This window comes from Schistocerca cancellata, chromosome 5, assembly GCF_023864275.1.
Source record: "Schistocerca cancellata isolate TAMUIC-IGC-003103 chromosome 5, iqSchCanc2.1, whole genome shotgun sequence".
NCBI lineage: Eukaryota > Metazoa > Arthropoda > Insecta > Orthoptera > Acrididae > Schistocerca > Schistocerca cancellata.
In genome coordinates, this window is record NC_064630.1 from 383,929,486 (window position 1) to 383,948,257 (window position 18,772).

Here is an 18,772-nt window from a genome sequence, read left to right on the forward strand (position 1 = left end):
GAGGGTAATAAGGAACGCCGTGCTGGATCCCAACGGCCTCGTATCACTAGCAGTCGAGATGACAGGCATCTTATCCGCATGGCTGTAACAGATCGTGCAGCCACGTCTCGATCCCTGAGTCAACAGATGGGGACGTTTTCAAGACAACAACCATCTGGACGAACGGTTCGACGACGTTTGCAGCAGCATGGACTGTCAGCTCCGGAGACCATGGCTGCGGTTACCGTTGACGCTGCATCACAGGCAGGAGCGCCTGCGATGGTGTACTCAACGACGAACCTGGCAAAACGTCATTTATTCGGATGAATCCAGGTTCTGTTTACAGCATCCTGATGGTCGCATTCGTGTGTGGCGACATCGAGATGAACGCACATTGGAAGTGTGTATTCGTCATCGCCATACTGGTGTATCACCCGACGTGATGGTATGGGGTGCCATCAGTTACACGTCTCGGTCACCTCTTGTTCGCATTGACGGCACTTTGAACAGTGGACGTTACAGTTCATATGTGTTACGACCCGTGGCTCTACCCTTCATTCGATCCCTGCGAAACCCTACATTTCAGCAGGAAAATGCACGACCGCATGTTGCAGGTCCTGTATTGGCCTTTCTGGATACAGAAAATGTTCAACTGCTGCCCTTACCAGCATATTCTCCAGATCTCTCACCAATTGAAAACGTCTGGTCAATGGTGGCCGAGCAACTGGCTCGTCACAATACGCCAGATGTACTGTGGTATCGAGTTGAAGCAGCATGGGTAGCTGTACTTGTACACGCCATCCAAGCTCTATTTGACTCAATGCACAGGCGTAACAAGGCCGTTATTACGGCCAGAGGTGGTTGTTCTGGGTATTGATTTCTCAGGATCTATGCACCCAAATTGCTCGAATATGTAATCACATGTCAGTTCTAGTATAATATATTTGTCCAATGAATACCAGTTTATCATCTGCATTTCTTCTTGGTGTAGCAAATTTTAATGGCCAGCAGTGTATATTACATTTCTAGCATATAAGTTGCACTTAATACCAGTTCTGTGCACCAAACGTACAGTACAATGCAGCAAATTTTCTTATCATCTTCGTTGGTAGGAGCATGAGGTCTGTTTCACATTTTCAGTTGCAACTGAAATCGAATGTGAAAACTTTTGGATTAACACTCTATGTTACAAAAGTAGTTTTATATTTGGAAGCGAATCAGAATTATAAATACGTTTCGTTCTCGACCAGTGTCGATGGTTTAATTGGAAGAAACGAAACGCTTACGATAAAAAGAAGTCGCATTTTTTTAGTAGTTGCAGAGACTGACGTGAAATACCTTTAGTAAATGTAAACTAACTACAGGCACTATGGCCACACAAAGGAAGAATTTACTTTTCCAAAACATCTTTGATCCGACACTGCAGCGACTAGAGTAATAGATTCGAACACATGATGACTTTATACTGTATGAATTTTTGGAGGCAGAGGTTATATGCAGATTTGTAGTTCTTATGATTTTCATACGGTGATGTATTTAATACTGTATGGTGTATTATGTTCATTACAATATCCTTCTTTCTGTTGCAATTTTCGAAAAGAATTGCGTGCTTCCACCGTCTTTCGATAACATGGACATCGCGAGGCCGGCTTGGGATTCTGTAGAAGTCTCTTTCGGTAGACAAATGAAACCTGGGGGCCATACTGGCACATGTAGCTACAGTTTTGAAGCATAACAATCAAGCCAAATCTAATTTTAATTTTGGGTGCCAATTAGTGATGTCATCAGCGTCAAGATATGCCTTAGCATAGTAATGTTATTTTGTTGTTACGCACTTTATTATACCAAACGTAATTTGGTTTTTGCGGTAAGCCAATAAAGTTGAATAAAACAGCTGGTGTATTCAAGTTTGTCTGTAGTGGTTAATATCCACAACACTAGTCTTTCCAGACGTTATCTCTCTCCGAGTATTACCGGTATGACAAGGGCTGCTTTAATATGGATAAATGTGAAGATACTGTTGTATTTGTAGGGACCACTTAAGCTGAAACTTATGTCCGATTTGAGATTCAATGGCTCGAGAAGATGAGGAAAAAGTTTGTGTGTTTTGAAAAGCGAGAGAGTTGTCATATACATTGAACGTTGTAATGCTTTAATAGTGCTGTTTACAGGACTATTAGGTGGCCACACTTTCCGTAACACAGCGACATTTTGCCTCATGAAGGAATCCTGTGTACATAGGCCTGACACAGTTTATAAATTTCTAGAAAAAAATGCTCTCGTAGTTGTGTACTAGAATCGAGCCTCTCGGCCTCTTGATAAGCTAAATATTATAGAGAAACCAGTGCTCGTTCTTTGTATTGTTGACCTTCAGATCCTGCGTTTGTGGTGCTGCTATGTACACGGAAACTGCCAAGTTTGAGTAGCCCAGATGTGTTCCAGGAACCACTTGTTACCAGGAAAATGATTCATCCTCTCATCTTTAAATGTAACTTCGTGCATCAAATATACCACCAGAAACTGCTTGTTCAGTAGATGGTCTGTCATGGTACCTCTACGTAGTCTCCTTGAGAGGCTTTTGTTTCCCAGTGTGGGCTAGACGCCAGACATCCGTCGTGTGTTCGATACGCTACAGGCGAAGGCCATTACCGCCGTTTGTAACCACCTCCAACCCCGCCCCCCCCCCCCCCCGCCTATACACACACCCAGAGAGAGAGAGAGAGAGAGAGAGAGGACGTCGATGGACAGACGGACAGCCACAGAATGATGAGCAAGGGTAGAAGAGCACTGAGATCATAATAGAGGTAAGAAGTAGTGTGTATGAAAAGTGTTTTGCGAATAATTCTAATCAGTAACCGTACCTTACAAAGACAATCAAGTGTGTTAAGAAAGGATGTTTCATTCTGCAGTGGAATGTGCATTGTTTTGAAATTTTCAGGTCATATTAAAACTATATGTTCGACCGACACTCGGACGGCGAACGTCTTATTTTGCGTGGGATGCTCTTACTGACTGAGCTGTGCAGTCACTATTCATGATCTGCCATCGCAGCTTCAGTGTTGCTAGTATCTCTCCTCTACTTTCCAAACTTCACACAGCCTCTCCTTGTAATGTTATGTGTGACTCACTACTTTTCTTTAAACTAATTTGTGTCTGATTTTATTCTGAGAAGCTCAGTAATGTATGTAAATACCGTAAATGTAAATTTGATTCAAAAAGTACTTGAAGTGAAGTGAAGCGCAGCTGGACAGCAAGAAACTCTTTAGCGCGCAATCCCCGCAACGATAGTAGTAGTGAATCTTTGAGTATGGACTCTAGAAAAAAGACAATTGATTTATTAAAAGAAAGAGGACTCTTAATCTGTAAATTGATATTTTAGTGATAAAACCGAGTAAAGTATGTGTAAGAGTTGCCAAACATTTATGTATGCAAATTTTCTGGAAGTGAAGAATAGAAATATCTTGTTTTTGGAAAAGGAGGTGAACTTCATTGTTGTCGCCGTCTATCAATCGACACAATTATAAGTGTACAAAGTTCACTAAAAACAGGAAAAGAAATGCATTCTCTAGTTTTAATTCTATAAGTAACAATTTCTCATAATTTCTTAATTACAGTAATTGGATTATGTTCTTGTACTATAGTATGGTGCTGAACTCCACTGACCAAATTTGATGTAGCAGGACGTGTAGTTTGAAGGAAGTTTGTGTGCTAAGCAATCTCCTTTTCTCACGAAAAGCAGTTTACTGTTTGATCTTATTTACTTACAACAGTGGTCCCTAAGGTATGAAAAGCTATGAAAGCTTGGGCTCAAAGCTATCCGAAATACGGCCAAGTAACTAACAGAGTTGTATTTGAAACCTTAAAGAACAATAACTTCCTCCAAATTGTAATACGTCACCAACTGATCATTCAAGGAGGCAGCAACCAGAACTCAGGTAACAGTTACGACTTAAAGTAAAAATCTCAATCAAAAATCAGTCTCTCTCTCTCTCTCCAAACACATATATAAATATTCATATTATTATTATTATTATTATTAAAAAAGTCATTTTATATCCTGCATACTCTGCTGGACTAGAATTCCAGTGTAATCAGCATTTAAATATTCTAAAAATTTCATACTTTGGTGCGAAAGAAACAGGGAATATTGATGATAGTCGGTTCGTTGGTCTGTTAGGTGTGCTGGGAGGCATCCGAATCCCGTTTTTTGTATGTTGGAAATGATCTGCACAGACCGTATCGCACCAAGGGTGGGAGAATTTTATGGTAAACTAACCGATTACCTCGCGTTACTCGGTTACTGATTTAGCTCAAGATTTACATTAGATAACGAAAGGAACGTCATACATCTAGAGTGGAAAACAAACTTTACTTGTTGCAGAACAATACCTACAGATGTATTTTAAATGTTTCTCTTGTTGATATTGTAACTGGTGTAGCGGTCTAAATTTTTCATGCTTGAAATATGTGCAATATTTCTCATATTTTCTATTTACTTCAGTGAGCAAGTTTTTACTTTGTAATTAAGTAGTTAATTTCTGGAAGTGTACTATTAGTATTGTTATTATAAATGTAAATAGTCTTAATTTTAATAAGATGGAAACCGTCTGATTGCACCAGTGGCACTGCGTGGGTATTGCTACTTAGTACGAGCCATAAATTTGTCACACCCGCCCTTTTTCGCAATTAAGCAAAAGATAATAGAGACCTTTGACAAAGCATAGCAATATTTGGTTAATACTTATGGAAAGAAGATAGAGGTGCTGCAATTTAATTTCTGTGTATAATTTTCTGTGTGTCCCTTATGCTAAACAGATCGTTTTAGAAGATTATTTATGTGACTTGTTAGTGTGAATTGTCAGTAACAACAAAGAGAAACGTCAATACTTAAGATAGTTTCAACAAAGAAACTATATACAGTAATGCACTGAGAAGTAACTAATTTGCTGCATCTGAACTTACAGGGAATGGGCTTCCGTAGCAATAAATTGTGCTGTTCTGATTTAAATCTGTTAATAGCACCTCAGTAGGCATTTCCACTACCCGAGGCTCATCCACTCTGCACATGGACAGGCCCGCTGCACTAGCTGATGGGTTGAAATCAGTTAAACCAGGCTTTTTCGTGTTCAGGAGAATTTCACCACTCGCAAGAACTTACTTTGACATATATACTTTTTGTAACGTTAGAATGAAAACAACAGTAACGAATAGTCATGACAGAGACTGACATCAAGGAGGAGAGTGCTAGTAACAGGGAGAAAAGTATTAGTAGCAGAAGCTAATGGGAATGCTTACTGCGGCAGAAGCCCATCATTATGCTACCACAGGATTTGATCACAAACATTTAATCTAAAATGAGTTTCCTCTAATGGTTCAAATGGCTCTGAGCACTATGGGACTGAACAGCTATGGTCATCAGTCCCCTAGAACTTAGAACTACTTAAACCTAACTAACCTAAGGACAGCACACAACGCCCAGTCATCACGAGGCAGAGAAAATCCCTGACCCCGCCGGGAATCGAACCCGGGAACTCGGGCGTGGGAAGCGAGAACGCTACCGCACGACCACGAGCTGCGGACAATTTCCTCCAGAGCAGAGATTTAGAGGACGTAATAGGAAAACACTGCGGAGTCTAGAGCACAACAGGCATCCTGTGGGGTATGGGGAACAGGTGATGTATATCTGAGCCCCGAGTTTCGATGGTGAATGATTTCGTATTAGTTGAACCATGGCGTTATATTTCCATGGGAGCCATGTGTTAGGTTGTAGAAGTAATAGTTGAAGAAGACTGGGAAAATGAGCTTATCTACAGCTAGACCTATTATCAGTGAGAGTGAGAAAAGGGCCTGCTTTTTCATCTTGTTTCATACAACGTTAAGGTGACTACTCTGTCAAATCCAGAGAGGTATCAGCTCCTAGCTGAGAGGACGGATCCAAAAAGGCATGGTTTAATACACAGGCCTACTTTAGTACAGCTTCACTTTTGACTTTCCGACTGATATTTCAGTTCTACTGGCTGTGCGTACCTCACTGAAAACATTAGTCAGAGATTGCTAAAAGAATGGTACGCCAACACTTGCCAGCCGCTACGATCGATGAATTATGACATGGAGTTGAAGCTACCTTCAATAACGTACACTTATCTGTCTTCATGCTCAGTTTGTCGCTCGATATCCGCCCGGTTGTAGTCGTTCTTGCTGCCAAAGGTGACAGTTTCGTGTAATAATCTTCACAACCTGTATACCCATTTGTCACTTACGGTGCAAATATAATAATGTATTCTCTCTATTGTGGAATATACGTACAGTTTAATGGTATGTAGTGTAATTAACTCGGCCATTATTTTCGAAGGAACAGCAAAATTGGTTCAGAAACGTTCGGTGGCGGAGGGCACGTAGTGTGCAATCTGAAATGCTTGATGCGCAACGCGGGTTGCCTACACGGCCCAAGGGCGGCATATTACACTACTGGCCATTAAAATTGCTACACCAAGAAGAAATGCAGATGGTAAACGGGTATTCATTGGACAAATATATTATACTAGAACTGACATATAATTACATGTTTACGCAATTTGGGTGCATAGATCCTGAACAATCAGTACCCAGAACAACCACCTCTGGCCGTAATAACGGCCTTGATACGCCTGGCGATTGAGTCAAACGGAGTTTGGATGGCGTGTACAGGTACTGTTGCCCATGCTGCTTCAACACGATACCATAGTTCATCAAGAGTAGTGACTGGCGTATTGTGACGAGCCAGTTGCTCGGCCACCATTAACCAGACATTTTCAATTGGTGAGAGATCTGGAGAATGTGCTGGCTAGGGCAGCAGTCGAACATTTTCTGTATCCAGAAAGGCCCGTACAGAACCTGCAACATGCGGTCGTGCATTATCCTGCTGAATTGTAGGGTTTCGCAGGGATCGAATGAAGGGTAGAGTCACGAGTCGTAACACATCTGAAATGTAACGTCCACTGTTTAAAGTGTCGTTAGTGCGAACAGGAGGTGACCGAGACGCGTAACCAATGGCACCCCATTCCATCACGCCGGGTAATACGCCTATATGGCGATGACGGATACACGCTTCCAATGTGCGTTCACCACGATGTCGGCAAACAGAACCTCGATTCATCCTAAAAAAATGACGTTTTGCCATTCGTGCACCCAGGTTCGTAGTTGAGTACACCATCGCAGGCGCTTCTGTCTGTGATGGAGGGTAACCGCAGCCTTGGTCTCCGAGCTGATAGTCCATGCTGCTGTCAACGTCGTCTAACTGTTCGTGCAGATGGTTGTTGTCTTGAAAACGTCCCCATCTGTTGACTCAGGGATCGAGACGTGGCTGCACGATCCGTTACAGCCATGCGGATAAGATGCCTGTCATCTCGACTGCTAGTGATACGAGGCCGTTGGGATCCAGCACGGCGTTCTGTATTACCCTTCTGAACCCACCGATTCCATATTCTGCTAACAGTCATTGGATCTCGACCAACGCGAGCAGCAATGTCGCGATACGATAAACCGCAATCGCGATAGGCTACAATCCGACCTTTATCAAAGTCGGAAACGTGATGGTACGCATTTCTCCTCCTTAGACGAGGCATCACTACAACGTTTCACCCGGTAACGCCGGTCAACTGCTGTTCGTGTACGAGAAATCGGTTGGAAACTTTCCTCATGTCTGCACGTTGTATGTGTCGCCACCAGCGCCAACCTTGTGTGAATGATCTGAAAAGCTAATCATTTGCATATCAGAGCATCTTCTTCCTGTCGGTTAAATTTCGCGTCTGTATCACGTCATCTTCGTGGTGTAGCAATTTTAATGGCCAGTGGTGTACTTCCTCTAACTCCCATTCTCCAAGCGTATCCTTCTCTTAACTACGAGTCGGTGGTATGTAGAATTCAAACAAATTCTGTTACAGAATCTCTTATCGACGTGTCATACAAATTTAATGCTTCAGTGTTTATAACTTTTAACGGGAGACCTTGCCACCGAAGTAACTCGGAACATTTTCAAATACAACATTTATGAGAACTGTAGAGAAACGTCGCTCGTTTTTCAACAGCCGAGTGTTCGGAATACTCTTTTCTGACGGGCGGGAAAGCTTTTAGCGATCAAAGGCGCCTCAGCCCGGGGCCACAGCGTCCCAGAGGCGTCGCTGTGGGCGCCTGCAGGGCGGCGTCTCGAGGGCCCTCGTCCGCTGCCTGCCAACCGACAGTCCTTTCACGAGCTACGTGACTGCTCTGCGCAAGTTCACCCGATGCTCTGCCAGCATTTGCCACACAACTTATGTATTTTATTTTTAACACCATTTGGTATTCTGCACTGTTAGAGACGTCTAACGACCCAAGTTTTACAAAAGCTCCTTGGGAGAGTAGACGGTGGGGGGTTGGGTTGGGTTGTTCGGGGAGGAGACCAGACAGCGAGGTCATCGGTCTCATCGGATTAGGGAAGGATGTCGGCCGTGCCCTTTCAAAGGAACCATTCCGGCATTTGTCTGGAGCGATTTAGGGAAATCACGGAAAACCTAAATCAGGATGGCCGGACGCGGGATTGAACCGTCGTCCTCCCGAATGCGAGTCCAGTGTGCTAACCACTGCGCCACCTCGCTCGGTACGGAAGGGGGGTTCCTGCCTCTTGGTGGCAGATTCTTTTGAGACGCTAGGAGTATACAATATGGCAATCATGCATGATATCAGACTGGAACCGCGCGACCGCTACGGTCGCAGGTTCGAATCCTGCCTCTGGCATGGATGTGTGTGATGTCCTTAGGTTAGTTAGGTTTAAGTAGTTCTAAGTTCTAGGGGGACTGATGACCTCAGAAGTTAAGTCGCATAGTGCTCAGAGCCATTCGGTCTACTGTATTTCGGATTTCCTTGTGCAGGAGGACAGTAATGAATCGGAAGTTAGGATAAATTTAAACGTATTTCGGAAAACACAGCGGTCTATAAGTACAAAAATTCATGGTGTATGGACTTGTGTGTTGGTGTGTACTCTACACATACACAAACACACACTTCATATACATGTATTTTACACGCGTAGGTTGCTGCTCTTTCTGAAACACTCGTGTTAGCATACCTCGGAAGCTTACGGAGCCATTTAAACCAAACTTAGTACATACTCGTATATGACTTATTACAGGGAATCTCGTTCATTCGGTTTATGTGGAACCTTAGGTCATCCGGAGAATGGATAATCAGGATAATCTGGAAGTTAAGAAAAAAATCCAGATGCCGAGGGTTCCGTACTATTATAGAGAGTTAAACCATCCCGGGAATCGAGAATTTCGACGACTTTTGCCTGTTATTGATATCAGTACTGGTAAGATATCAAAATACGTGACACAAATTGCCGTATCGTTTGTCTGCATTGCTGCAGAAGATAAAATTTTTAACACTGCTAAGGGACCATAAACTTTTGTGTGTGATGTAAATTTCAATGTCATACACCCACTCTTTCCTGAGAAAAAGGTGTCTTAACAGACAGTGTGATCTTTGAGTCATATAGTTACAAATTAACAGTTTTCAGATTTTTTTTCCGTTACTTGTGCAGTGAAATCTTGCTTCTTATCAAATTTCAACAGGTCAACAGGAAGTACCCTACAGGTTTTGATGAATCAATTCGCAAGTATCTAAATATGTGACACGAAAGGTCGTATCTTTTGATTGTGTAGACGTAGAAACTTAAATTTTTTACGTTGCCAGGAGACCATATACACTGAAGCACCAAAGAAACTGGTATAGACACGTGTATTCAAATACAGAGATATGTAAACAGGCAGAATACGTTTCTGCGGTCGGCAACGCCCCTGCAAGAAAATTGTCTGGCGCAGTTGTTAGATCCGTTACTGCTGCTAGCGAGGGGACACAGTATCTCCGAGGTAGCGATGAAGTGGGGATTTCCCACGAGTGTACCGTGAATATCAGGAATCCGGCAAAACATTAAATCTCCGACATCGCTGCGGCCGGAAAAAGATCCTGTAAGAACGGGACCAACGACGACTGAAGAGAATAGTTCAGTGTGACTGAAGTGTAACACTTGCGGAAATTGCTGCAGATTTCAATACTGGGCCATCAACAAGTCTCAGCGTGCGAACCATTCAACGGAACATCGCCGATATAGGCTTTCGGAGCCGAAAGCCCACTCGTGTACCCTTGATGACTGCATGACGCAAAGCTTTACATTTCGTCGGGCTAGTCAACAGCGACATTGAACTGTTGATGACTAGAAACATGTTGCCTGTTCGGCGAGCCTCGTTTCAAATTGTATCGAGAGGATGGACGTGTACGGGTATGGAGACAACCTCGTGTATCCATGGACCCTGCATGTCAGCAAGGGGACTGTTCAAGCTGGCGGAGGCTCTGTAATGGTGCAATTGGAGTGATATGGGCCCCTGATACGTCTAGACACGGCTCTGACAGGTGACACGTACGTAAGCATCCTGTCTGATCACCAGCATATATTCATGACCACTGTGTTTTCCGACACTCTTCTGAGTTTAAACACTTCCACTGGCCACCAAACTCCCAGACATGAACATTATTGAGCATATGTGGGATGCTTTACCATGGGCTGATCAGAAGAGATCTCCACCTCCTGACACTCTTACGGATTTATGGGCAGCCCTGTAGGATGTATGGTGTCAACCTCCAGCACTACTTCAGACATTAGTCGAGTCCATGCCATGCCGTGTTGCGGCACTTCTACGTGCTCGCGAGAGGGGGGGGGGGGGGGTACACGATATTAGGCAGATGTACCAGGTTCTTTGGCTCTTCAGTGTACATTAGTATATGACATAAATTTCAACTTGATACGCCTAACCGCTCCTGAGAAGAAGGGTTCTTAACAGTCATACGTCAGCCAGATGGACATCAGAATGATTCTATAAGGATTCCGACTTGACCGATTGAGATACGGAACCCTGACAATTAGAATGAAATGGCTTAATCGCCTAAAACACACAAGACGTTTACAGTATTTTCACATAGCTTCTGACCAAATACTGAAAAATAACCACAGTGACTTTTACACACTGAAATAATCAGCAACTTCCTTTTGAGTCAGATTCGTATTATTTTGTCTAGCTGTGTTGTAGCCTCTGTATGTGTCATGGTGTCTTTGTGCACCAATTTCGTCAGATAATCCATAATCATTGTCGTCATTGTGTGCCTGTCAACAAACGACGATATTTTCATGAGAAATCATCATTCTGGAACAAAAGTATTCATTTATATTTCGGTTATTCTTCGACTGTGACACATATGAAGTTCAAACGCCAAATTCAGCAAAAATGTTTCCGAACAATTCTCATTTATCCTTCCTGTGCCTCGCATCTAACGTGTTGTACATGGACGCTACCACCTTACTTTTTCATGCCATTTTATAACGGCAACAAACGAGGACAATATGGCAATGTAAAATTGAAGCTTAACTTTAAACTGACGCCGTGACAGGATCAGTTTAAAGTATGGTGTATGGTGGTAGGCTGAATTTAAATTCGATTCTAACCTCTATAACTTTCGGATTGTTAAATACTGTACAGTTACTGCAATTGTTCTAATGGGAAAACGACGATCTGGATGGACTGGTCATCTAGATTAATGAGGATCGCATAAACTGGGTTCTATTGTATCTGAAAAACTATTGTTAAGGTAACACCCCATAACATTAGCGGGATGGGGTGTGAATGGGGAGGCATGAGAAAGTAACAGATATGATCTATTTGGGTGTCAAATCCTTAGTTTTCCGTGTTTGTAAGTGACCGGTTTGGATCATATATTCTAGGACAATAAATTATCAGTTAGTTGCCAATAGACACGAAACATGTAATAGATAACCTACCCCATTAAACGGATTAAATTACATGTTTTTCCCACCCACACAAACATTTGGCAAACTCATCAATGATTCTAAAATAAGTTAACAGATATACGAGGGAGCAGGAAAATTGGATTAAGTGGTAAAGTGCTAGGCCATGGAGAGGACTATTTGCACAAATTTACCAGCTTAGACTTCTCAACAAGTAAAGCTTTACAACACAGGATTTCTCGAAAAACAGATCTTTACATTTAATACGAGAACAACGTTTAACGTGCAAAGAAGCCCTTCAGACAGCCGATAGAATTACTGAGTATTTACGTTAACTTTCAGCTGAAATTAAATTTAAGACCATAGGATTTGTTAGAAAACAAATCTCAGCATTTAATAAAAAGAAGAATATTTAATAAGAAACGAAGGCCTCAGATGACTGATTGAAGTAATTAAATAATTTCTAGTTCAGCATAATTTTGAGGCATTGGCATAACATGTCCACTAGAGCCTTGGTAAAATGAAAACAATTAGTAAGAATAACAAAAGCAGAACTGTAACAGAGAGAGAGAGAGAAACACAATAAAAACCAGTTACATCGTTAAAACAGTGATGTGAGGCGATGTTACAACAGGTCCCGCAGCTGGAGTGGTAGATTAAAACATTACAAACTGTTCTCAATCGTTAGCACACGACACAAAAGAAAATGCACACAAAAATAAAATATTAACCCTGACAGTCAGAAAAGGTAAATGTTCAGTCTCAGTTTTTGGGTTGGGATCCAAAAGAAGGTAATCACAAAGTTCTCACCGAATATGTTTTAGTTTGTGATCGTCCTAGAATAATGGAGTCATAGACTTCAACGTCGTGTGCCAAACGCAATGCACTTACGCTAACTTCCTTCTCAAGGCGCTCCACTCACAGGGGAATTGTCCAATCTGACATGCCAAAACATGCCCTGAAATTTTTTATGCAGGAATAATGCACCGAAAGGACTACTTCAAAATTTTAGCTGATAAAGCGCACTGCAAGTATTTTTTTAAAAACAAGTTGGAAATTGCGAAATTCGTGGCTCGTCAGGCGGCTGGAGTAATGTACCCGTCCACCGGAGCTGTAGCGGACTGTGCATGCGCAACATGCACACACATATCCTTGGTTGACGGCGCGTCGGTGAACAGATAATACGATTAGGCGCGATCGTAATTTATAAAGCGAAATTCAGTTTTCATTGTTAGTTTCTCTAAAGCAGTTCTACGCAGTTACTGCTCACTCAAATTTGCAACTCTTTTAATAACCATAATACACGAAAGAGCCAAAGAAACTGGTATACCTGCCTAATGTCGTGCAGGGCCCCCGCGAGCGCGCAGAAGTGGCGCAACACGACGTGGCATGGACTCGGCTGATTTCTGAAGTAGTGCTGGAGGGAACTGACACCATGAATCCTGAAGGGCTGTCCATAAATCCATAAGAGTACGAGAGGTTGTAGATCTCATCTGAACAACACGTACAAGGCATCCCAGATATGTTCAATAACGTACATGTCTGGGGAGTTTGGTGACCAGCGGAAATGTTTAAACTCAGAAGATCGTTCCTGGAACCATTCTGTAGCAATTATGGACGTATGGAGTATCGCATAGTTCTGCTGGATTTACCCAAGTCCGTCGGAATGCACAATGGACATAAATGGATGCAGGTGATCAGACAGGACGATTACGTACTTGCCACCTGTCAGAGTCGTTTCTAGAAATATCAGGGGTCCTATATCACTCCAACTGCACACACCCCACACCATTACAGAGCCTCCACCAGTTTGAACAATTCCCTGCTGACATGCATGGTCCTAGGAATCATGAGATTGTCTCCATACCAGTATATGTCCATCCCCTCGATACAATTTTGAAAGGAGACTCGTCCGACCAGGCAACATGTTTCCAGTCATCAACAGTCCAATTTCACGGTTGACTGGCCCAGGCAAGGAGTAAAGCTTTGTGTCGTGCTGTCATAAATGGTACACGAGTGGGCGTTCGGCTCCGAAAGGCCATATCGATGATGTTTCGTGGAATGGTTCGCACGCTGTTGATGGCCCAGCACTCAAATCTGGAAAAATTTTCGGAAGGGTTGCACTTCTGGCGCTTTGAACGATTCTCTTTAGTCGTCGTTTGTCTCGTTCTTGCAGGATGCTTTACCGGCCACAGCGATGTCGGAGATTTGATGTTTGACCGCATTCTTGATATTCAAGGTACACTCGTGAAATAGTCGTTCGGGAAAATCCCCACTTCATCGCTACCTCGGAGATGCTGTATCCCATCACTCATGCGCCGACTATAACACCACGTTCAGACTCACTTAAATTTTGATAACCTCCCATTTTCGAAACAGTAACCAATCTAACAACTGCATCAAACACTTGTTGTCTTATGTAGGCGATACAGACCGCAGCGCCGTATTCTGCCCATTTATGTATCTCTGTGTTTGAATGCGCATGCCTACACAAGTTTCTTTGCCGCTTCAGTGCAATAACCAGCTGCTTTTGCGGTAGCACAAGTGTTGACAATGGAGATAATGATTGTGTTTAACGATTAGTGTTAAGCAGTGTGCAAACCCATCTTTGCTTCGTACGGTCTTACCGTGAACTGTATAAATAGAATAAAGAATTAAACGAAACAATAAATAAGTACCAAAATGAAACTCACGAGTATGCAAGATAAACTCCCCGAAAGATTTACTCTACAGGATGGCCAGAAAGTGTTGTTACGCGGCATTAATAAACAAAATAAATCCCTAAACTTAAATAAGTAACGAACATGAGCTCTTTAGAGGAATTGTCTTGAGATGTGAACCAGATAGAGCTGCTCGTGAGAGAGAATGCATCGTTACCCATGGCGATCTACTAAAATGGGCCCTTCGTAACACAATTGAGATGAACATTGATAATGTCAAGGTTTCTTCGACCTAGGTAAGCAGATTCAAGAAATCATACAGTATAGGAAGTCGGAAAACGACGAATTTTACCTCAAGCAGGTGTCATTATTCGTCGCTGACGTGAAGACCAACAAGCTTGCTGTTATCCCCACACCTGCTGTGTCTAACGCTGAATAGTCAGGTTTCATGAAAGAACTGTAAGAAAACCTAACTTTATCTTTTCGAGGCGAAAAAAGACGGAGGCTGTTGTGCGATCGATAAATGCTATGATACAACTATGCCAGAAATAAGTGCAAGTGTATTATTGTTTCCGCAGCTTTATATCTACCTTCAGGGACCTCAAGGCATATTAGGACCAAACATAAAAGAAAGTTAGTTTAGTGACAAAAATCGTATAATCGACCTATCAAATCTGGAAAGATAAGAAAAAATAATTTTTAACATTTAATTCAATACGGTTTCTAATCAGTTGCAGAAATTAATTCATTGCTTTTGTTGGATTCGTAGCTTGGACTTTACAATATCTCTTTATTTGAGGAGAACAAAGAAAAGACGGCTGATATAATTCGGATTCCACCTGGAACAGACAATATGACTGTCGGTAAAGAATTGTTTGTCCTGTGGACAGTATTTTTACTGAAATTGTGGGACAATGTAATTTCCAAGCACGTGGTTTCTGTTCTTTTGAACATGTCCAAAGAGCTGACACCACACACATAATTAAGACGAGGCTGACCAATGATTCCTTCAGTGCAGATGCACACCACGCTCGAACTCTTACGGAACTCGCCAAACACCGTTACTAATAAGGAGAATGGAGAGGGCCATTACGTCTGTAGTGTGTGGATGTTGAAATTTTGGATCTAACTGGAGGTGTGCTAGGGTAGTCCTTGCAGTTGCGATGACCAGTGTGTCGGGTAGGCTTTAGTGACGGGTTAAGTGGCGCTGCCAATTAGGGGTAGAGCTGATTTTCATTTCTCTTATTTTTGAACATTAAACTTAGTTGGATAATGAAATATGTCCACGACCCATAAAAAAAAGTAATCGATAAATAAAGTGGTCAGAGCAGCTGCCTAGTGAGCAGGAGAACTGGGTTCGAATCCCGATCCGACACCAACTTGATGTAAATCAATGCCCCACTAGCAGATAAACGTTATTTATTTTGTGTGTTTTAAATGTAGTTTGGGATTGCTTCGTGTCATTTGAAGTTTATCACGAGGACGGTATTCTTGAAGTTTAGTCATTTGTGCATTATGTGTTTGCATTGGCGCTTTTACGAATTGCTTTAATATGCCCCGTATTCAGCACAATAAACAGAGCAACAACCAGGAAAATTTCTTACTCCGCTCCAATTCTGTCTAAATAAAACCAATAATACCTGTGAAGTGCCTGAAATCAGTAATTTTTGTTTCGTCAGGTGTGCCACGTGTAACTGTTACTTCACTTTATTGTGTAGACAATGGGGAATAAACAAGGAACGGTTTCAGTGTTATGAAAATACAAGTCACCAAAACCGTATCAAAAGAAGTGTGCTACATGAATTGTTATAAAATGGTGTGTGTGCCTAAGAAATATTTCATTTCAACAAATCAAAGGCCCGATTGCCGGAAGTCTTCTGTTGTGTAACATCAAACATTGCCTTGATATATTTTACTCTGCTAGTCATCATTGTAAGAATTACATCTGCAGCAGTTTATCTGTACATACGAAGTGCCTCTTATTCAAACAATTAATGATAGGCTACTTTTTTGAATGGCTCTTCACAGTCTCGTGCACCAATACGGATATTCTCGACTACGTGGCCTTCACTCTCTTGTCACGGGGATCGCGTGCTAGGTCATAAGCGGTCCTTCGCGCAACAAGAACGAGTAACTTGAACAGTTTATGAAAAAAAAACAGTTTTTAAAAAAACACTTGCAATGCGTCTTAGCAGTTAAAAGTTTGACGGTGCATTTCCTTCGTTTGTATTCTCCCTGCATAAAAAAATTTCAGAGTGGGTTTCGAAATGTCGGGTTGGACCAATCCCGTGTAAGCTAACAGCCAGTACTGGACTGCACGAACACAACAGAAATAGAAAGGTTCGAAGACGGACTTACTCATTCGCTCACAATATAGAACCGTGGGGAAACGTGCCACGCCTAGCCCATCGTCGCTGATAATGCCACACTCACTCCCGCACACGGCTGCCCCCAGATCGAGAGATCCGCTTAAGTTGAATGTTCAAATGTGTGTGAAATCTTATGGGACTTAACTGCTAAGGTCATCAGTCTCTAAGCTTACACACTACTTAACCTAAATTATCCTAAGGACAAACACACACACCCATGCCCGAGGGAGGACTCGAACCTCCGCCGGGACCAGCCACACAGTCCATGACTGCAGCGCCTAGCCCGCTCGGCTAATCCCGCGCGGCGCTTAAGTTGTCATTGGGCCGGTTGCCCCTGTGGCTGCGGAAGGTACATACGTTCCCGCTAGTTAAGAAAAGATATACTTGCATATACTATCGATTCCACGTATTGGCACAAGTCAAGAAGTTTCTAAGATTATTAATATTGCCTGTAATCTCTTGGACAAGTGAAATTAGAATTGTCAATTTCGGTTATTTTCGTGCAATTAAATACTAACTGTGAACCAAATTATTCAGTAGATTTGTGGAATTATTTCCATGCAGATTAGAGCCAATCGCGAACCGTACATTCTGGTATTGCTACCGCCATACTGAAAAAAGTATTTCCACAGCGTCAGCTATAATATCTGTGCGAATAACTAAGTTATTTCCATGGAACTACGAATACCTTATGTTCAATGTGTTTATATAGTCGTATACTGTGCCCAGTATACCATGGTGTAGCGTTTATATCTGCTCTGTGATTACTTGACGGTCACCGGTTCGATTCTCACCTGTTGCAGTTGTTTATAGTTTAACATTTCTGATTTTTTAACGTTCTGGGACATAGGTATTTGTCAAAGGGTGTAATTTTCTAGAACAATATATTTAAGTACAAATAGGACTATTCTCTGCGGAGGCTGCAATTTCAACTTCATTCGTTCTTCGTGCGTGATCAATAAATGTGCTTTCATAATGAAGTCTCAGAGATGTATCTGATAGTTGATTTCGGATTGTTCGTATCACTATATCCCTGCTTGATGAGAATAACTCACAAGCTGCAAGAATATAACGAGAAAATTCCCAACTAGCAATAGGACTGACATTCATAAAAGAAAAAATATGTTTGCTTTCCTATACATAGTCATTACTATTATTATTATTCTTGATTATTATAATTATTTTTTTGATTGTTATAATTATCATTGTACTACTTTTATAATCTCTAATTTTTTTCTGTAACATTAATACTGTATAACATGTTATATGTCCTTAATGTTCTGTAGAAACTGAAATTTGTTGAATCTGAGTATGCCTGGTTAGGTGTAAGAGAGGGCCTGAAGGCCCTAATCTTGCCAGGTAAAATAAATGCATAAATAAATAAATAAATATATCCATGGTCAGTTCCGTGAAACGGAATAACACATTTAGGCAAAGAAATGGTGCGCTGATATCTGGTTGTTAAAATAGCTATAAATATTCAGTAACCGGTTTGTCATACCAAATAAGTCATTTCTTGCCATTTCTCGGAGAGGAACCGCCATTAAAGTCAGATCTAAGTACAGTTACGACGTGTCGGACTGAACAAGTAGGCCATCAGAGTATGAAGATTCCGTGCACAGTAGTGCAATAATGAAAATTACTGCCAGAATGGGCAACTGATGTAATTTGGAGAAGAATGAGATTAATTAAATAGTATTTGCGAGACCTGGGAGACACACAGAACTTGTACACTGCATCTTGGATTAAAATTTAAATTTTAATAGCGAACTAAACAACAAAATAATAAACTACATTTATTAAATATTCAGCATTAAGGGCAGACGTAGGCCAAAGTGCATACCGACATTTAAACATCGATGTCTCCTACAATACTACTGTTAAAGTGCTAAAACTTAAGAATATTATGTATAACATAGTCAGTTATATTATCGGCAGTTTTTGTTTGATTT

General features: G+C 41.7%; 1 protein-coding gene across 1 annotated transcript in view; it reads left to right on the forward strand.

Moving 5' to 3' along the window:
- The window catches only part of LOC126188556 (major facilitator superfamily domain-containing protein 6), a 375,350-nt gene that overhangs the window by 44,281 nt on the left and 312,297 nt on the right, over window positions 1–18,772 (forward strand). The window lies entirely within an intron of this gene.